A 21,626-nucleotide genomic window follows, 5' to 3' on the forward strand; every position below is an offset into this window, starting at 1 on the left:
CCGGCCCTTTTACGATCCTCCCCTCCCACCTCTCCTGGCCGCCTCACACCCACGCATCACGGATCTGCTTTATGTCACTAAAGGTCTGTGTGCATTTTCTTACAGAATGTGCACTTTTTGGTTTGGCTTTGTTCACTTAGCATAACTGTTTTGAGTTTCATCTATGTTGCTGTCTGAATAGTTCGCTTCTTTTTATTCCGAGTAGTAGTCCACAGTATGGATTCAACACAATTTTTGTATTCATCCAACGCTAGTGAACATCTGGGTTGCTTCCATTTTTGCTGATTACAAATAACATTGCTGTGAGCATTTGTGTGTAAGTCTTTGGACATACATTTGAATTTCTTATGCGTAAATAGCTAGGAGTGAAACGGCTGAATCACCTGGTTGATGTGTATGTAACTTTTTAAGAAACTGACACACCGTTTTTCAAAGTGTCCCAGGTCATTTTTTTCTTTTTTTGTGTGGTGAAAAAAGCGTGATTGGTTCTGACATTGGCTTGAGATTTTCATGTGAACACCCTGAGCAAGCCAGCAACGCAATTACACAGTAATTCATGTGCTTTAAATAATTATGTAGGCTTGAATCCGTAGGAGTGGGAAGAAACCAGTTTATAGCAATGAACACTGTATGGGGCTCGAGATGCTTATTTAATCCACTTCACTGGCTGATGATACATTTGTTCGAATCTGTTTTCCATTTCTCTGCCATTCTTGTTTGCCCTTCCATTTCCTTTTGTGATATTCTGAACCAGATAACATCTTAGGATGTATTTTAAAAGGTTTAAAATTTGAGAGTAATAAACAACTCATTCGCTTCAGTAAGCATTATGCTATACATTATTTGATTTCAGAATTTTAGCTGAAGGCAACTAATTAATATTTAGCACATATACGCTGACAACATACTCAACATAGATAAAGGGGTGTGTGTGTGTGTGTGTGTGTGTGTGTGTGTGTGGTGTTTTCCACTCGAGAATGTCATCTATTAATATTTCCAGAGTAGTGAGACCATCGATGTTTCACTCAGGCTGACGGAGGCTGTAGCTCTGATTCCTTTCAGTGACATGTAAGTTTCATAGATTGTTACTCCAAGAAGCTGCCTGGCTGGCCTCTCAGTTTACCTGGCTCTGAGGGGTCCCTGTGAAGAAAGATAACCTGAAAGCTAAGACCAGGTGTGTGGTTATTACATAAATAAATTTTGCGAACCCCCATCTAGTAACAGCCCACCTCCGGTTAACTGTGTCTAGAAATTCAGGGCTGCGTGAGAGTTTATGAAAGGAGGTGGCCACAGGGAACCCTGACTAGGGGACGCTTTCTTGTGTAAATGTGACGGCTTCTTCACCACTTCAATTGCAGTGTTATTTCCCAGTTTTTCTCTGGCGGACTGCTCAGAGGCAGGCTGGGAAGAGCGATGAGCCTGCCTGAGCCTCACGGAGATCCCCCAGGAAGACTTGGCCCCACAGCCCTTCCTGCCCCAGGAAAGAGGCCACACGTGCAAACTCCCAAAATCAATGGACGAGTGCCCAGTTCCCTTTTGATGAAATTCAGCTGCAGTGTGGTATTGTTGTTTCTTTTCCCATTTTATTTGTAGCACCATATGACTCTGGGGGAAAAAAAAAAGACGAAACACCGAATCATATGCACAGCAATAAGTAAGATTTCACTACTCTCTCCTGGGCATCATTCTCAAATATTAATACATAGCAGAAGTTATGTCAAGTCTTCAGAAAGCCCCTTCTCAGTGAGAGAGCAGTCTACATTCTCTGCCCATCAAGATAAAAGCTCTGTCTGGAGGGAAGCGCTGTTTATAGATCCTGGGACTGTTCTTCTTCCAAGATGTTGGTAAAAAAAAAATTAGGAAGGAGAAGTATCTGTTCTATGAGAAGGAAAAGAAACAAAAAGCCCTCTCTGTTTTGATAGGTAAACACTGTTAGTGTGACTCTAGTTGTTGGCTTAATAGCTTGAAAATAAAGGATGTTGACTGTTACCTCAGTTGGAGTAGAAAACACAGCATCACGTGACTGAAGAATAAAGCAAATGACGGAAAAAGCAGATCCATTCATTAATATCTTGTTTAACTTTGCATTGTAATACTTGGCCACACTTCCTGGAAGCTCTGACCGGGTATATTTATTATATTTTCATTTACTTTTTACATTTTGTACTGGGATGTAGCTGCTTAATAATGTGAAAGTTTCAGGTGAACAGTGAAAGGACTCAGCCATACATATACATGTATGCATTCTCCCCCAAACTCCCCTTCCATCCAGGCTGCCACATGACGTTGAGCAGAGTTCCATGGGCTATACACTAGGTCCTTACTAGATATCCATTTTAAAAATGGCAGTGTGTACATGTCCATCAAATGGACAAAACTCCCTAACTGTCTCTTCTTACCCATCCTTCCCCCTGGCAACCTGAAGTTTGTTCTCTAAGTCTGTTAGTCTCTTTCTGTTTTGTGACTTCATTTGTATCATTTCTATTTAAAGTCCACATATAAGGAAAGTGAAGTCGCTCAGTCGTGTCCGACTCTTTGTGACCCCGTGGACTGTAGCCCACCAGGCTCCTCTGTCCATGGGATTCTCCAGGCGAGAATACTGGAGTGGGTTGCCATTTCCTTCTCCAGGGGATCTTCCCGACCCAGGGACCGAACCCAGGTCTCCCGCATTGCAGGCAGACGCTTCAACCTCTGAGCCACCAGGAGAAGGCCATGTCGCTTAGTCGCGTCCGACTCTTTGCGATCCCATGGACTATAGCCTATCAAGCTTCTCCATCCATGGGATTTTCCAGGCAAGAGTGCTGGAGTGGATTGCCATTTCGGGGGTATACAATATTTCTCCATCTCTGTCTGAAACTTCACTCAATCTCTAGGTCCATCCACGTTGCTGGAAATTGACCAGGTATATTTAGACTAGGGGTCCCCAACTTCTGGGATCTAATGCCTTGATGACCTGAGGTGGAGTTGATGTAATAATAAAGTACACAATACATGTAGTGCTCTTGAATCATCCCCAATCCATCCCCCCTCAGTCCTGGTCTGTGGTGAAATTGTCCTCTGGGAAACCAGTCTTCGGTGCCAAAAAGGTAGGGGACCGCTGCTTCAGACCATCAGAAGGACGTGATGGAATGTGAGTCAGATGGGCTAGACCCCACATCTGGACTCACCTTGTCCTCAGAGGGGACCCTGGAGAGATGGCTGGTCCTCAACTTTTCCACTACAAAGAACCTACTTTATAATTTTTTGCCCTGCAGACATGAGGTTTGGAAAGATTTTCTTAGCTATCTAAACAGTTATTAATACATCGGGCTAAGGCATGGGACCCCAGAGGTGTGTCCACTGGGAAAGAAGCTGGTCTGGGCATGAATCCTGGCCCCATGGCTTACCAGCTATAGGATCTCAGGAGAGCTATATACACTCTCTAAGCCTGTTTCCTCACTGGGTGTGGCAAGCATGTAAACGTATATAACGGCTGAGAGCAGCATCTGCAGCATGGTGAAAGCCAAAATCTTAATAATGATAACGCTGACATTATCATTATTATTTGAATTAGCCAGACAGAAGGGCCAGTCCTCCTGAGAGCTGGCCAGCAGACCCATCCACAGTGTCCGGAGGGACACGGCAGACGTTGGTCCGAGCGGTGTTGCTGTACCTTTAAGGGGGTGTGGCGTGCCAGGCAAGAGTTCCTGGGCAGAGGAGGGTCTTGTTTTTCAAGGGCAGGGGTCTGAGCTGATTCTGCTTGGGCTATCAAGGTTAGAGCAGGATTCCGTTAGGGTTGAGGAAGTGAAACTGGAAAGAACAAACAAAAAACAACCAGGAAGGGATGAGGGTCCTCCTGGTCCAGGCTTCAAAGCAGCGGTTGTTCTCAGAGCAAAACTCGGACCAGCAGGAAGGGGACAGGGTGCAGCTGGTGGGGAGTGGATGCTCACGGTGGATACAGACGGAGGCAGCCAGACCAGAGACACCGCTCGCTGCTCCACAGTGGGGCTGTGGACCTGAATGTGTGCACGCCTACTAAGTCGCTCAGTCGTTTCCAACTCTTTGAGACCCATGGACTGTAGCCCATCAGGCTCCTCTGTCCATGGGATTCTCCAGGCAAGAATACTGGGTTGCCATTTCCTTCTCCAGGGGATCTTCCCGACCCAGGGACTGAACCTGCGTCTCTTACGCCTCCTGCCTTGGCAGGCAGATTCTTTACCACTATCACCACCTGGGAAGCCTGTGGACCCAAACAGTTTAGGACACATTTAGGGTTTGAACAGGGCTGGGTCTTTAGATTCAAGGTCTTTGAAAGCCTCTAACAAAAATGACCTTTCCCATTTGTAGTCACATTATTTTTCTATTTCATCTCTGATCCATTCCAGATTTTAACCAAAGATTCACCCTTATCAAAGGGATAGAATAAATTTTCCTGGTGGCTTGAATGATAGATATGGTCGTGATGCCAGAAAACCATTCGGATGAGTCAACATACAGGCAGTTACGTTTTTAGGCTGAGGTGGAGGGCTCGCTGGACCCTCTGGGCACGGTGACAGGGTCACCATCCACATCCCCCAAAGTCCTGCAAATGTCGTGAGCAGGAAATCTGATGGATTTACTGTGAATGGATCCATTGTGAGATGTTAGTGTAATTGCACCGATTTCAGATGATTCTAGTAGGGAAAAAAAAAAGAAAAAAAACCAACCAGGGAGACTTTCTGTGCCTAGTTGGCCGATGCTCTCCCACTGGTGAGAAACATATCTTTTCTCCTGGGTTTTTGAACTGATGATAATGTCTTACCTACAGCTGAATAGCTTCTTGACAAACCCAATAGACGCTGCAGAGCTCCACGCTCACACCCCTACCCCACCTCTTGAAGCCCTCTGGCTCCTAAGATGCCTGGTTCCTGTCTTTCTCACCGCACCGTCCGGTTTCCTTCACAGAACCTCTTTTCTTGTGCAGTTAATTCTAACGTCCCCTGGACTGTGCTCTCAGTCAGCTCCTTTCACTATACACTTTCACTCTCATTTAAATGATCACATGTTGTACGTGGAGGTCTCCCCATTCCGCCCCAGACTACCCTGAGTTCCAGATCTCTGGTTCTGACAGAAAACCAGACCTGTCCGATAGGTCCCCCAGATACTGTACGCTCAGCCATTTTCACACTAAATTTCCTGTTGGCTTAAGCTGACCACAAGTCATGCCCTCCCTCCAGCCCCCGCAGAGCGGGGAGTGTATGGACCTCCCCTTAGGGCCTCACAGAGGCCTTAGGGGGGATGTGCTCTGAACAGCTAGGAGCTCTTCCAGCCAGAAAGGCTGTGATTAGGCAGCTATCACTGCCGGCCCGCAGACACAATCTCCTGCTCATGAAAATCACATCATGAATTCCTTATCTGCCATTCAGGGTCCTCCCTGGCCTGGACTCTTACCGCTCTCTCCAAACGTGCCCTGAGTTCTGCACCATCTCAGGATGTATGCAGCTCTTTCTTTCCTGGCCTCACCACTCACTGCTTCTCGGTACCACTCTCCAATCTTCTCTGCCCATCAGAAGCCTACTCATCTCTCAAGATCCATCTGGAAAGCTACTTCTAACACGAAGCCGTCCACAGGCATCTTGAAGGCTTCTCTTTTTCTTCTTTGAGTTCCTGCAATACTTGGCCCATCTTCCCTGTGGCTTCCCTCATAGCTCACTCAGTCTAAAGGGTCTGTCTATGGTGCAGGAGACTCGGGTTCGATTCCTGGGTCAGGAAGATCCCTGGAGGAGATGGCAGCCCGCTCCAGTATTCTTGCCTGGAAAATCCCATGGACAGAGGAGCCTGGTGGGCTACCATCCGTGCGGTCACAAGAGTCAGACACGACTTGGCGACTAAACCACTGACTCAGTCCTACTGGATTAAAAGGTTAAGGGTTGTGCTTAGTCGTTCCATGTGCCCGGCACACCCAAACTGCCTAACTTACTGGTACGCTATGAAAAGTGATTTGCCTAAAACATTTTGGCCGTGTTTACATAAAAGCTAAACGTGTCTCATAGAACATGGGGGCAGTGCTGGCATTTTGGAGTTTGAATAGCTCCCTCTCAGATGCACGTGTGCTGGAGTATACACAGCGGATCCTCTGTGTGCCTGGGTTTAGATATGTGTGAAGAAAGGAAAGGAAATACCCTTGCTTCTGAAATTGGCAATGCTGGTTTCCTGCATCACCTCTGCCTTTCTGTGTCCTTTTTTGTCAGTGGTCATTGCACTTCTTGGGCTTCCCTTTATCAGTGATAAAGGAACTCCAATGCAGGAGATGTGAGAGACTCAGGTTTGATCTCTAGTTCAGGAAGATTCTCCGAAGGAGGAAATGGCAACCCACTCTAGTATTCTTGCCTGGAAAATCCCATGGACAGAGGAGCCTGGTGAGCTTCAATCCATGGGGTTGCAGAGTCAGACATGCCTTAATTACTAAACAGAAACAGCAATTGAACTTATTGCTTCTCCTTTAGGAGGAGTTATCCCTGACCTATTGATTTTGACTATCTTTGCCCCTCTCATCACCAAGTGTTAATATTTTACATACGAGCTTTCCTGTTCTGACATCCTTATTGTTTAGTTGCTAAGTCGTGTCCAACTCTTTGCGACCCTGTGGGCTGTAGCCCGCCAGGCTTCTCTGCCCATGGGATTCTCCAGGCAAGAATACTGGAGTGGGTTGCTGTTTCCTTCTCCAGGGGATCTTCCCGACCCAGGGATCGAACCCATGTCTCCTGGATGGGCAGGCAGATTCTTTACCACTGAGCCACTAACATCCTTGAGTACACCTTATGCAGCCTATGTCTATTGTCAGTAATAAAGATTCTTACAATAACATGTGTTATTGAAACACATTCTCTTTTTAATGGAGATCTTATTATAACATGTATTTATAGAAGTGACAGGGCCCAGAGTAAGTCCTGGAAGTCGGACAGAACTTTGAAGATACTGACTTAAGTGATAAATGATCTATTTTTTTTAAAAGCTGCTAGTAATGCTTGGAAAGAAGTAATAATATTTAAAATAATCTATCCATCAGAGTTAAAAAGGTTGTCTGCACAGAGTTAAAAGGGCTGTGTGTACGGAGTTGTCTGTATACTTTAGAGACCTGGGGTGTCCAAGGGATATGTCTACAAGCCAGTATTCCTGCTGTCTGAGAAGACAGGCCCAGCTGAGCTAGATCTCTTCAAGGGTGGATTACCGCGACTGCTGTAGAAATAGAAGGCCCTGTCTCGAGCTCATCTGTGTTTGGATCTCAGGATTTTATGTCAGGCGGATGCAGACCAGATGTGCGTCCGTCTCTGGTGCTGCCCGGCTCTAGTTGTTTTCTGTGATTCCCCCCTGTAAGGCGTCTCTTGTCTCCCGGGGTGGGCTGGGGGATGCCGGGTGCACAGAAGCAGAGTGGCAGCGTCTCGGGCAAGCCGCCTGGCGTGCTACATGCCTCTCCGTGAGGTCTCGCTGCTCCTGTTGACAGCAGGAGCCCGCGGAACTGCGCCAGCCGTCTGGCACTCGGGGAAGAGTGCTCGGTGGGGGCGCCGGGATGGGAGGACGTCTTGTCCTTTTCGTCCTGCTCCTGGACCGACCTGGGGAGAAAGAGCACGGAGAAGAACGGAGGGTGCAGGACTCCAGATAATACCAAGCAACTCTTTGAGTCTGATGCCTTCTGTAAAGATATTATTACAGAACGACCACCAGAAATTAAAAGTATGCCTTTCCCTCCCTGGTGGCTCAGCTGGTAAAAAATCCACCTGCAATGCGGGAGACCTGGGTTCGATCCTTGGGTTGGGAAGAGCCCCTGGAGAAGGGATAGGCTACCCACTCCAGTATTCTGGCCTGGAGAATTCCACGGACAGAATAGTCCATGGGGCTGCAGAGGGTTGGACACGACTGAGGGACTTTCACTTTCCTTCCTACCTAAAACTGGGACCTCCCCTAGTCCCCACCAACTCATATAAACATTTGCCCAAGTCACAGCCTTGGCGTTACCCTGAGTTACTATCTTTTCATTCCCCCCTCTGCCCCGCAGCACAACTACTATCCACTCCATCAGAAAACGCTCTGTGGTTACATTCCAGTTTGTATCCTGAGCCTGCCTCCTCTCTCCATCTTTTCTGTTACCACCCTGATCCCGGCCACCGTCACCCGCTGGGCTGTAGCAGTTTCCTCATCAGCCTGCCTGCTTCTTCACCTGCCTTGCTGAGTCACTCTTCTACATAACAGAGTCATCTTTGGAAAATGTAAACCAGATCACATCGTTCCCAACTTAAAACCCTCCAAAGACTCCCCATCGCACTTGGAATGAAATCCAAACTTCTCACCAAGGCCTCCCCCAATTTTTTTTTAAAGTATCCCTTACTTAGTCAACACATTTTATTGTTTTAAAAATATACTTATTTGGCTGCACCAGATCTTAGTCGTGGCATGTGGAATCTAGTTCCCTGACTAGGGATCAAACCCTGGCCTCCTGTATGGGGAGGGTGAGTCTTAGTCACTGGACCACCAGGGAAGCCCCAGTCAACACATGTTAATTGCCCCTCCACTCTGAGTTACAGGGCTTATGGAATGAGGTCTTCAATGTGTGTGATTTTTGGTCTAGAAAAACAAAGCTTGCTTTTTTAGGTCACACGTTATGTTCCTCAGCTTAAGGGGAAATCTACTTGGAAATACACTGCATATGTGCGAGATGCTATGGACTATAATTAGACCCAGTCTGAACCTTGCACCCCCACCCCTGCCCTTTCCTCTCCCGAACCCCACCACATTCCTACTTGAGCACGACAGACCTCGCCCATCAAATGAGTCCCTCTGACTCCACAGTACAGTTGCTGTGATCTAAGAAATCAGATAACCCTGATTATTAGAGCTATTTAAAGGAAGAGTCAACACACTTGAGTGACCACCTGATGGTGTCTCTTAGTAAAACAGTAATTGAGTTTTAATGAATGGGCTTCACAACTGTTCCCTCTGCTCCTGGACGGCTCTGGGTGCGGCTTCTCAAGGATCCTGGCAAGGCCGAGCAGTCTGACCTTGAACTGGGTGAAATATTTTTGTACTTAAAGTTTAGTACCTATGCAGTATATATCTGAAATGGTTATTAAACAAATTACATATTATACTATACATATTTTGTATTTTCTAAGTATAAAAGTTTGACATCGTATGTATTGTTTTGCAGTACATGTATTTTTATTCACTGAAGATATTTGTTACTTTTCCCATATAAATTTCCAGTTGATATGTTTTATATTCCTTTTATTTAGTTTAAGAAAATTTTTTTTGGCTGAGTGGCATATGTGTGGGATCTATAGTATCTTTGTACAGTATGTTTTTATATGACAATTCCCCCCAACAACCACCCCCCCCCCCGCCCGCCATGAGGATAAAATCACGATCTTCCTTATTTCCAGAGCTTTCTGTGTATTTCTGTACTTTTAACATTACCAGGACCTGAAAAGGTGGTAGCACCTTTATAAATAGGTTATGGAAATTCACATAACATATTTTGAATCCTAAATCACTCTGTTGTGAAAAACGTTTACATAAGAACATGTTGGCTAAAAGCTGAAACCCACGTAGAAAACCAAGAAAGTCTAAGGGAACCCGTCCTTCCACTGGCGTCACTGTCCCAGTTCTGTTTGGCGACATCCATCGTAGAGGGCAGAGCTACAGGGGTGAGCAGGATGCTCTTTCCCTAGTTTTGTTTCTGTCCCTGGGAGAGACTAAGGATGACCCACGGCACCTCATACCAGTGCCCCCTCTGAAACAGTACCCCCAAATAATCTATATACTCAAAATAGTATCTACTACATAATTACCAAAATAATACCTACTTTCTTTCTGGGTAGCACACCCACAAAAAGTTTATATTTTCTCACATTATGCTATGATTTAGTTTTGTAGTTTTATCATTTTTCAGCTGTCTTATTTTTTCATTATTGTACTATTGTGAAAAATTACCTTAGCATCAGGTACACCTTAGCCAGCCCTTCCTGACTCGAGACATGTGTGTCGATGTGAAACATATTGATACCTAGATCACTGTGCTGATCTATTAGTATCTAACTGAGAAAGACTGGAAAACTTCTTCAGATACCTCGACAGGCGTGTTACAAGCCCTGGAGAAGAGGCGATTAATCCTGACTTGATCTCCTTTTCCTTGTTTAGGACAGGGAAAGAAACAATTGCAGCCACAGGGGGTGCCCCCTATCTTGCCCACGGCCAGTCCCCATGACCTAGAAGTTGAGTCCCCTGAAGTCCGGCACAGCAGCTCCTGCTCAAGTTTTTGGTCCTTCCTCCAAACCAGATTCTGTACTTAAACCCTAGTAAATAGAAATTCTGGAGACATCATTGAACAGAGCAATGGCAGACACCTCAGCAGAGGAAAGAAAATCAATGCTTTAACAATCCACCTGTCACTGCCTGGGGGTGGGGGGATGTTGGTGACAGCTGGAAGGCTCTGAAGAGGTTCCTTATTCCCCAGAGGGCTTGGCGGTGCTGGCTCCAATCTTTACACGTGGCATCACTAACCCAGCTTCCATGGGGGCCTCCATCTGTCCAGTGGGGACTGTCATATGACATGCGTAGAGGAGGCTTGACCAATGACTTGTACCTACATGCGCGTGGATGCCCAGTTAGCTATTTATTGACCACCTCCATTGCTTTGCCACGTTTTGGGGGCAGCACACTGACACTATTTTTCATTCCTTTGGGAAACGCTTGCTTCTCCCCCTCTTTCCCAAATCACAATTGAGTTCCTGTGGGAACCTCAACACGAGGTAACTCACTCAAGGGTGTGGGGGCTGGGGGCCGAGCCACCGACGTCTCAGGGCATCCTTGGAAGAGGGATGACCTCGCCTGGGCTGGGGGCCATCGAAGCACCCCCAGGAGCCCGCAGTCTGGCAGCCAGCCTGCTTCTTGCAGGCAAACAGGTGCCTGCCTCCGGGACCACTGCCCTGTGCCAGTAAGTCCTCGGCCTGGGGACTTACAGCGCTCCACTTGGCCAGGCAGTGGAAGGGGCACCTAGAACCAGAGGGCTGCGTTTTAGCCCTGGTCCTGCCTTGGCGCAACCGCGGGGCCTCTGAGACGGGGTGGCAGGTGGAGAAGCGGCCTCCTCCAGCGGGACACTGGCCCTCGCGAGCCTCCTTCATTATACCAGGACTCAAGATACCCCCAAACCTTGCCTCCCGCAGAAAACCTACAAGTCCAGGGCACCCGTGGCCCCGAGGGCATGTGTGTGTGTCGGGGCGTTCTCATCAATACTCTCTCTCCCGCTTTCCACTCCCCCCGCCACTTCCCTCCGCGGCCCCCCAGCGGTCGTCAGGGGTCCCTGCAGACCTCACTCCCTGCAGCGGCGGGGCTCGGGGCTCACCGCTTTCCGACCTTCGCGCGCGGCGAGTCCACGCTCTCTCCTGGGCGGGCGTCCTAACCCCCCAGGGCCGCGTAGACGGCGACTCCGGGATTAATTCTCCCCAGCGCCGTCTGCAAAGTTTTGGTGAGTGAGTCGGCCCAGGGTAGGGAGGGCCGCCCAGAGCCGCGAGGGGCCAGACGGGTGGGAGGGAGGGGGTCCGGAAAGAGGAAGGACCACCCTCGCCGAGGAGATACCGACCTTCTCTCTCTCTCGGCCGGAGCCCGGCTGCCGCCACGTCTTCGCCCCTCCCGCAACTTCTCTGGCCTCGGGCGCGCGCGGAGCCGCCACCTGCGGGGTGGCCTCGGGCGCGCCCGGCGCGCGGGGAGCCGCTCGGGCCGGCGCGCCCCCCGCCCCGCCCGCGGCTCGCCGTCCCCCAGCACCAGCCCCGGCTCCTGGCTTGGCGACGGCCCCGCGCTCCCCGCCCGCGGGTCCCCGGAGGCTCGGCGGCAGCCAGAGCGGGAGGTGGAGCCGAGCCCGCGGCGCCGCGCAGGAGGAGCGAACGGCTCTGGGAGCCGCCCGCAGCGCCCAGCGGTGAGTCGGGGCCGGGCGCGGGCGCCGCAGGGGCGTCCTGGCGTCCCCCGGCCCGCCGCCCCCGGGGGGCTTGCGGAGGGCAGGGCCGCGCGCAGGGTGGTCGCGCCGCAGGGAGGGGAGGGAGGGGAGAGGGGCGAGGGCGGCTGCGATCGCGAGGCGCCGCGCCCGCAGGTGGGCGCGCAGGGTCGCCGGCGAGGCTTCCCGAGAGGGGTCGGGGCGCGGCCGCGCCGGGGTCCCTTTGGCTTCACCAGCCTCCGGCGGCGGCCTTTAGCTGTTTTATGACTTTCTCGAACACCCACTTTAAAAGTAGCCTCTGCACGTGTCCGCGTGACCGCTTTGCTGCTCCGCACCGAGTCGTCTTCGCTGGGATGGAGAGGGCGCCGGGTGCGCGCCTCGGCGGCGGCGGGCAGCCGGCCCTCTGGCCTGGGACCCGGGCTGGGGGCGATCGTGCGCGTGGGTCGCCACGATCCGGGGTGCTGGGAGGAAGTGCCGTGTGCGGCCAGTGGAGGGCACTGGTCTGGGGTGGGGCGGAGGGCACTCGAGGGCACTGGTCTGGGGTGGGGCGGAGGGTGGGGGTGGGTGAGGAAGGCGCTACAAAGACTCCCAAAGTTGTTGTTTCCGCGGCGCTTCCTGCACCTGCACTGGCGTCGGGGACTTTGAAGTTATCTTTTCATCGATGAGCGAAGGGACGGGAGAGGAGGCGGCAAAACTGCGGCGTGCAAGCCGAGACAGCGAGCCCTGGGAGGCACCAGTTCACGATAGAGGGGGTATTTCGCAAACTCCACTTGTATTCTGATTTCAAAGCCTCGGAGTGGTTTTTACTTAATGTCATTAGAGAAGTCTAGATAATAAAGATAATTAGCTGTTCTTTCGCGTCCTTTTTACTAGAAATTGAAATTCAGTTCTGCCGGATTTCTTGTATTTTGTTCACATTTTCATTCCAGAAAGTCATAATTATCGTAGCGTTACGGGCCACAATGAACGTTATGAACAAGCCTTGCGCAGCGCCCTCATGTTGCTAATTGGAAGGAGAAAAGTCTTTCAAACTTGGATATAGAAGCATAAAGCGAAAACGTGAAGCTTTAGTTTTAGAAACTGATTTGAACACGTGTGGTGGTATTCAGTGTCTAAGTCGTGTCCGACTCTCTTGAGACCCCCATGGACAGCAGCAGGCCAGCCTCCCTGTCCTTCACTGTCTCCCCGAGTTCGCCCAAGTTCACGTCCACTGAATCAGTGCATAATAGGATGTGGGGTGGCCTGTTGTGCTTCCAGACAAGGTCGGTTCCTGGAAAACCAGAGATGGGCCATTACATTTGAAATATGTGATGGTTCTTTCTATCCTGTATGTGCTGTAAAGTGTATGGTATTGAAATGCTTTAATTCTGTTCATCTTTGTGTTCCAAATTGCAGACTGTATTAATGAAGTTCAAAGCAAAATCTCCAGCATTTGGATTTGCCAGATGATACTGAAGTGATGGGAACTTTGGTTTTGCCATGTCAGACTCTTGGTCTCCAAGCAGCCTCCCCTTTGTTAACTGTGTGACCTTGGGCAAGTTCACAGCCTTGGTTTCCACTTTGTTAAAAGCCAATAATATCCCTCACTTTATGAAGCTGTTAGGGAAAAGGAAATAACACTTAGGGACTTACCCCTAGCATTGGGAGCACAGTAAATGCTCTGGAAAAGTTGTCTCTTATCTTCCTTGACTTTAGGAACCCCCAGATCTGGCATGTTTTCAGTGTAGTTGTTTTTCATTTAAACTTCCCTCTGCCCTGCCACCTTCCTTCCCGGCCATTCATTCAAGCGCCCTTGATTGAAAAAACCTCAGATGCCTCCCTGTCTGGGTGTTTGGAAACAGTGGGGGTGGGCGATGCTGCAGGTTTTTCCTGTTGGTGAGATTTCATCATGAGGTCACGGGTGGATGAGTTGTACTTCCTAGTCTTCCTGGTGCTCCAGCTCTCTCCCTGGTGTAATGGTGTCACGTTGGAAAGAAAGCATGGGAAAGTGCACTGTGCTGGCTCTGGCTCTCAGCTTGTGTCTCCAGGCCAGCTCGGGCCCGGCAAGGTGGGGCTTCATAAATATTTGTGGATTTGAAAGACAGGATGTAATGAAGTTATTCTTCAAGTCACATTTTTTTTTTTTTCCCCTAGTGAAAGCACCTCGGGATTCTAAATGATGGCTCGGCTGTATATTCGGGCTAATAGAGGTTATTATGGAAGGCAGCTGAAGTAGACTTTATTACCTATCGATTTGCCCTAGTGGTGGTGAAGCAGTCTTGGAAAAACTGCAGAGCCAAGTCGGGGCAGCGGCTCCACCACTAGGGGCCCCCTCTGCATAGTGTATCAGCCAGGCTGTTGTTCTTTGCCATTATTCTGTCCTTTAATGCAGCGGTCCCCGACCTTTTTGACACCAGGGACTGATTCAGTGGAAGACAATTTTTCCACGGACTGAGGGGTGGGCGGGGGATGGTTTTGGAATGATTCAAACAAATTACATTTATTGTGCTCTTTATTTCTATTCTGATTACATCTGCTCTGCCTCAGATCTTCAGGCATTAGATCCTGGAGTTGGGGACCCCTGCTGTAATGTATCAATAGCAAAGGAACTGAACTTCTTCAGTTCTCCATATGGAAAAGGGCAACCTGTGAGAAGCATTACTGAAGGCCTAAAAAGTATGTGCAGGTGGTCTTAAATGTCAGATACGGTACCATTTTAGAATAAAGTTAAAGGTTTAAAGGAGATTTAAGAATTGGGATTTTTGCTTTGTATATCCTTATATTCCAATATATGATTTTAAAAGCTGTCTAAAAATTCAAATCTATGCTTTTGGCCTAGTACTTTCAGGGTTTAGGGAGAGTATGTTTTTGGTCTTATTTTTATCTTTTAAATTAATATTGCTTTGTTTCCTCAATTGGTACTTGCAGCACTAATAACTTGCTTCTCAAGAAATTTATCTGGCCAGCAGAAGCTGCAGTTGTCTTTTTTGAAAAAGGGGCAACATGAAATTTCACACTTGAAAAGTACGTTTTATTATATTCTAGGAATGTATCATTGAAAAGCATTTTTCTTCTGGGAATTTTTGACAAGCCCTTTTATTTCCAAATTCTACCCTGAATGAAGCTACTCATGCTTGACACTATTGGACAATTTGAAGGTGTGTTGGTGTTTTTATTTGTCAGATGGAATTTGCTATTTGGTAGGAAAAAAACACTGACAAGGTATGTAAGCAAACACGATGACTGAAAATATTGACATTGTTTGTGAGAGAAAAAGGGAATGTTGTGCTTTCAACTTTTCAGTAAAATGGCAATTACAGTGAGAAACTAAATACCCGTAATCGGTGCAGTAAAAACTAACAATAGTTACAGAAGGTTACAGTGCATTGCAGGCCCCGAATCTTATCGAGGGGTTTCTTCTCAGCTCAGAAAGTCAGCAGACTCCTGATTCTGATTTTCACAGGATGGAACTTTTTTATTTTTCAGTATTTTTAATGGACGTGTAGTTGACTTAAAATGTGTTAATTTCTGCTGTACAGCAGGGTGATCAGCATATATATTCTTTTTATATTGTTTTCCAGTGTGGTTTATCATAGGATATTGACTACAGTTCCCTGTGCTATCCAGTAGGACCTTAGTGTTTGTCCAGTCTGGGTAAAAGCCTACGCCTGCTGACCCCAGCCTCCCACTCCACCCTCCCCCAGCCCCCTCCCCCTTGGCAGCCCCCAGGGTTGTTCTCTATCCGTGAGTCTGCTTCTGTGTAGATACACGTTCATTTGTGTCATATTTTAGATTCCACTTATAAGTGATGTTCTGTGCTATTTGTCTTTCTGGCTTGTTTCACTTAGTGTGATGGTCTGTTGGTCCCTCTGTGTTGCTGCAAACGGCGTTATTTCCTTCTTTTTTATGGCGGAGTAGTATTCCGATGTATATATATATATGCGTGCCACTTCTTTATCCATTCAGCTGTCGGTGGACACTTAGGTCGCTTCTGTGTCTTGGCTATTGTGAATAGTGTTGCTACGAACATAAGGAGGCATGTATCTTTTTGAATTGCCGTGTTGTCTGGATACATGTCACGTGGCGACCCTTTAAAACCAGGCAGTCTGGTCTTTGCTGCCTTTCTGTCAAAGTCTAGATCATTACTAAGAACTGGGGAAGAGGAGTAACTGCTTCGTGAAGGTCGTAGATCATTCTTATTATCCCTTCCCCACCAGTAAGCTAACGTTTGGGGGTTGTGTTTAGGATTCTGAGCACATCACAGAGTCACACAGATCCTGTTTGCACAACAGCTCTTCTCTGGAGCTGGGCGAGTGCTGCGGTGGCCCTCAGACATCCAGCAGTGAGGGCTCCCCATATTCACGCGCCCCCTTCCCCCCGGAAGGCTCCCGAGGCTCAGCCACAGCGATGTGTGTGTACAGCCGTGTGCAGAGCATTTGGGTTTGGCCTGGAGCCCTGGAGCTGACCAAGATGATGGCTGCCCGGGGTGGGAGGAACCGCCTGTTTACACCTGGGAGTCTTTTTGTAGGAACTTGCGCCTGGGTGGTGCTGGGTGTTTGGAAACAGCACCGCTAGAGTTGGCAAAGAAAAGTTTGTTTGGATCCTGTGATGTAGAGGCACGTTGCTTTGCTGCACAGATCATTTTAGTCGCTGTTTTCAGATAGTGGGAAACAACGTCTGGTTATCCCGGGGTCATGTTTGACCCTTTGTTTCCTTTTCACACCCAGGGATATTTGAGTTGATGGAGGAAGAGGGAAGCGGGAAACAGGGAGGAGGGGGGGATGGGAGTTGTCTGTTTACACTGGACACCGAGGCACATGGGCAACTTGATAATAGCGGCCGTTCAAAAGAACCCGCCTGCCAGTGCAGGAGATGCAAGAGGTGCAGGTTCGATCCCTGGGTCGGGAAGATCCCTTGGAGGATGAAATGGCCACTCACTCCAGTATCCTTGCCTTGGGAAATCCCATGGACAGAGGAGCCTGGTTGGCTGCAACCCATAGGATTACAAAGAGTCGGACACAACTGAGGGACTGAGTACATCACCCTGGTGGTTGGGGGAAATCCAAGTCTACTCTGTTCATGAACTTACTAGGGTGATGGCCTTTGACTTAGGTGCTGGGTACTCGCGAAGGTGACCTTCTGCTTCTGTCTCCCGCCCTTTAGAAACTTGCTTCAGTTGGTGTGTCCGCTGACATCTGTGAACAGGCTGCTGCCATTCCAGGAGATGCCCTGTGAGCTGGAGCATCTGTGCCAGGTTGCACAGCGTGGGAACAGAGTGTGACCTCAGCCCGCTCACCTCCCGCGGGGCACTCTTTTGGGGGCACAGGTTGCACCACTGTGTGAGAGGCTTGCACCTATTCAGGTGGTTAGGGCAGTGCTGGCACCTGGTTGATGAGAGATGCACCATCGCTGATGCTGGTGAGAGGCTTGCACCTATTCAGGTGGTTAGGACAGTGCTGGCACCTGGTTGATGAGAGATGCGCCATCGCTGATGCTGGTGGTTGCTGTTGTTTATTCCTGATAGCGTTGCTTTCAGGGTAGAGCATGCTGGTAGGCACAGCAGTCTGGAACAGAGGATTCAGGTGAGCTTAGTGCTTATAAGAATGTTTGCAGAAGCAAGTGATTCATTCATTTCCGATTTCTTGCTGCATTTCCATTATAGTTCTTCTCTTCATGTGACAAAAATGTCTCACACAGAGCCCTTAACCACGTGGCAGCCTCTCTCCTAAATGCAGGCCAGGAGTTACTCATTTTGCCAGCACAGCAACCTTAGAAAGACACACTCTTATTATCTGCATTTTGCAGATGAGAAAACCAGGATGTAGAGAGGCGAGTTACCTGCCCAAGTTCAGCTCAGGTGGCGGCCTGGGCGGCGGGTCCACGTCTCCCACTCTGTGCTCTTTTCTAGCATCAGTACTCCTGGAATTGGTAGCTCAGAAAACGTCTTCGTGTCCTGAGGGTTAGCAAAATGTGAAACCATTGATTTTCCTTAGATTCTTGTGTTTGTGTCCTTTCCTAGACCCGATGGAGCAAGATGATAAACTGTTATCAGCGGGTCTGCTTCAGCACTTTTTATTTGTAGATCTTTTTATTTGTAGCTTTTTCTAGTAGCTTGAAATACAATACAGTGTGGTACAACTTCCTTCCGCACAACATTTAACGTCTTAACAAGGTGTTTCGTAGGCATGTTATAAGCAGAATGTATGAATAAAATCCAGCGCTTGGGTTGCAGAATATTCAGGTGTGAAGGCTGGAGTCAACCACTCATGTGTTCATTTAACAGAAATTTCTCACCTCTTTTCTGAAGGTGCTCTGCCAGACACCGAAGAGAAGGCAGAGGCGTGGAAGGCTGCAGGGCAGAGGGAGGCTCCAGGCCTTTGCGGGGGTGTTGCTGAGGTTTGAATCTCAGCTCTGTTGCTCTCTGACCAGGGGTCCCATCGGTGGACATCTCTGAAGCTTAGTTTCTTGTATTGTGTCTGTACACAATGGGGAATGCATGTATGTACATAATGGGGAATGTATGTATGTGTGTATGTACATAATGGGGAAGGTATGCATGCACGCGTGTACACAGTGGGGAATGCATGCCTCCATGTATGTATGTACATAATGAAGAATTTATGTATGTATGCATGCATGTACACAATGGAGAATGTATGTATGCATACATGTATGTGATGGGGAGTGTATGTATGTATGGACGTGATGGGGAATGTATGTGTGTGTGTATCATAATGGGGAATGATAGTACTGTGTTGGCTGTTGCAGAAATTAGATGAGATGCATGGGGAAGGCATGAGACCCCTAGAAGGGGGGAGTCCTGACCCACAGTGGTGCCTGCCTCTTTGCCTTTCCCAACTGTCTCTTCTCCTCCCATCCCCCCATCATGGGGGGTGGTAGAGATAAAGACGCTTAGCATCGCAGATAGAATGATTCAGAATCTTCCTTTCTGGCTCTCCTTGTGGGGCTGGGACAGACCGGGTTCCTAGTGACACATGACTGGTCCCAGTGACACATGAGCTTCTGCCACGTGGGGTTGCTACCCAGGAGCCCAGAGGAGGATGAATTCCAGGGAGCCAGGGCAGCTTGAAGCCCAGGATAGGTGACTAGGGGTCTAGGGATGAGGATGAGGGTCTTTTGGAGGAGTAGCCAAGAACTGGGGTCTCAGGAAAATTGGAACAAGCCACACCTGAATTTGAGAGCGGCTCAGTGGAAGGGGTCTGGGATCTGGGTGAAGGGGAGGCAGAAACGTGAGCAGCTTGTTTTCGGGGGCACGAGGGTGGTCAGGTGGCTCAGATGTGCGGGCCGGTGGCTGTGCGGAGGCGCGAGGAGTGGCCTGCAGCCCGCCTGGACTGCCTCCCCAGTGCTGCAGGGCCGGCTACAGACTCCCAGCTCCCTGGCCTCCCTCTGCAGGGTTTTTCCAGAAGCACCGCAGCCTCTCCTAGCAAACAGCCAAGTAAGAATGATTAGCTGTTGCCAGTTTCCACTCCAGACCTTCAAGGGCTCGTTGGTATCGCAGGAGAATAAGCCTTTGCTTATTCCAGTTGGGGATTCGGTTAAACACACCTAGATCTGTTCCTGGTGAGGCAGGACGCCAGGCTCAAGGGGCGCTGGTCAGGGTCCTCCCGGCGTTTCTATAGCGTGGGCTGTGTTGTCAGGTCGGGGGTGTTTGGGGGAGATGTTCCCAGTGGCTTTATGATAATAGGCTGCCTTGTTTGGTGTCTGGGGGTAGATGCCATGTGTGGTAAGGATGGAATGCAGGCTTCACAAAATCATTACAGTCTGGGAACGGCACCTCAGCCAGGGAGCAGGAACCCTGACTCATTTGTCCTGCGTTGGCACATGGTCATAAACCAGCCCTTCTGTGGATAAGCAAACAGAACCTGCCCAGGTGCAAGAGAAGCTTGATTCAGGCTTTAAAAAAAAAAATGCAAAGAAGGTTTAAAAAGGTACTGAATCAGGGAACCGTTTGTTTAAAGCAAGCTACTGTAGTTTTCAAAAGCCCATTTAATGGAATTAATAGTGTATATTGAAACGAACAAGCAGGCTTTTAAAAAGCTACAGAAGGGTAGCTTTGTGGGGAGCAGAGGAATCCTGCTTGTAAAGTCCAGACTGGTTCCCGAGGTTCTTGGAGAGCTGAGTGGAATGGATGTTTCCTGATCGCTCTAGTAAGTGAGACCCAAGAAATGCGGGTTCAGTTCCTGGGGCAGGAAGATCCCCTGGGGAAGGAAATGGCAACCCACTCCAGTATCCTTGCCTGGAGAGTCCCCTTGGACAGAGGAGGTTGGTGGGCTACAGTCCATGGGACTGAGCCAGGAGGCAGCCCCTTGGGGGTGGGCCTGGGCCTTGGAGCCCGTTCATCCGGGTTCATACTCCACCCTTTCTTAACTGTGCTCCTGGGCAAGTCACTGAATTTCTCTAGGTCTCAGTTTTCTCATCTGTAAAATGAAGATAATAGTGCCCATCATATTGGGCAGCTGGCAGATTGATTTAGACAATGTTGGTGGATTGCTTGGCATGCGGTGGAGATGTGGTGGCATCAGCTGCTGTGACTGCAGAGCTCCCCGGGGAGGAAGGCGGGAAGGAAGACGGGTCAGGCGCTCCTGCGTCTGCCCGGGGCCTGTGCTCTTCAGTTCCACTCTTGTCTAAAGTTCTAGAGGTTTCTAATCCAGTGTGTCCTGAATGTCTGCCGTGTATATGTCCCGATGATAAGGTGTCTGGGGGTAGACGCTGATCCCATAAAACTGCCCTCGACGTTTTCATGTAGGTCACAGTCTTAGGCCAAGAGGGGCGAGACCATGACTGGGTCTTGTTGTTAAAGAAGGAACGCCTAGGGGCTTCCCTGGTCGTCCAGTGGTTAAGAATTCGCCTTGCAATGCAGGGGATGCCAGTTTGATCGAGGTTGGGTAACTAAGATCCCATGTGCCAAGGGACAGCTAAGCCCATGGGCCACAACTCCCGAGCCCTTGCAACACAGCTGGAGTCCATGCCCTGCAGCGTGAGATCCCACATGAAGCAGCTAAGACCCAATGCGGCCAAGTAAATACATATTAAAAAAGGAAAGAATGGCGGGCGTCTCTCGGCTGTTTCAACGAGCTGCCCAAACGATAGTAGCAGGCCCTATCTTATTTTCTACTCTACATACAGATGGGTAGAAAATAAGTACTTCTTGGACATCATAGACATAAATCACTCAAAATACCTAGGGTACCTTTGGCTGTCTTTTTTGTGTAGAAGTGAGATTTAGTTACAGATGTGTGTAACTACATAAGGGGCTTCTCAGGTGCTCAGTGGTAAAGAATCCACCTGCCAATACAAGAGACTCAGGAGACATGGGTTCAATCCCTAGCTTGGGAAGATCCCCTGGAGGAAGAAATGGCAGCCCACTGCAGTATTTTTGCCTGGGAAATCTCATGGGCAGAGAAGCCTGGCGGGCTTCAGTCCATGCGGTCACAAAGAGTTGCATGCAACTGAGCACGTGTGTGTGCCTATGTGATGAGAAGCCAGCAAAGGAGAAGTGTCTGGGGGGGTATTTCTTTGGATGTGCCTGTGACTTTGCAAGCTCTTGCGTCTGAAGCGTGTTCTTTGATTGGGAGAGTCCTTCCTTGATGCTGGGAAGGATTGAAGGCGGGAGGAGAAGGGGACGACAGAGGATGAGATGGTTGGATGGCATCTCAATGGACATGAATTTGAGCAAACTTCCGGA

At 49.0% G+C, this 21,626-nt stretch overlaps 1 protein-coding gene and 1 long non-coding RNA gene across 11 annotated transcripts in view; one reads left to right on the plus strand and one right to left on the minus strand.

Annotated features, from left to right (window-relative positions):
* Positions 1-6,827: 6,827 nt before the first annotated feature.
* Positions 6,828-11,840, minus strand: LOC138430768 (uncharacterized). Its single transcript, XR_011253382.1, has 2 exons — positions 11,594-11,840; positions 6,828-7,571 (listed from the first exon to the last, which is right to left on the minus strand). It is a non-coding gene; the product is annotated as an uncharacterized lncRNA (long non-coding RNA).
* Positions 11,287-21,626, plus strand: part of CSGALNACT1 (chondroitin sulfate N-acetylgalactosaminyltransferase 1) — a 340,608-nt gene continuing 330,268 nt past the window's right edge. For 2 of the 10 annotated variants that reach the window (XM_069572748.1, XM_069572763.1), the window contains exon 1: positions 11,287-11,479. The gene's annotated coding sequence lies outside the window, so the exon portion shown is untranslated. Of the gene's footprint in view, positions 11,927-21,626 lie in introns of all 10 variants that reach the window. The other 8 variants (XM_069572753.1, XM_069572749.1, XM_069572746.1 and 5 more) reach the window with 7 other exon arrangements.

The sequence above is a fragment of the Ovis canadensis genome, chromosome 26 (genome assembly GCF_042477335.2).
Source record: "Ovis canadensis isolate MfBH-ARS-UI-01 breed Bighorn chromosome 26, ARS-UI_OviCan_v2, whole genome shotgun sequence".
NCBI lineage: Eukaryota > Metazoa > Chordata > Mammalia > Artiodactyla > Bovidae > Ovis > Ovis canadensis.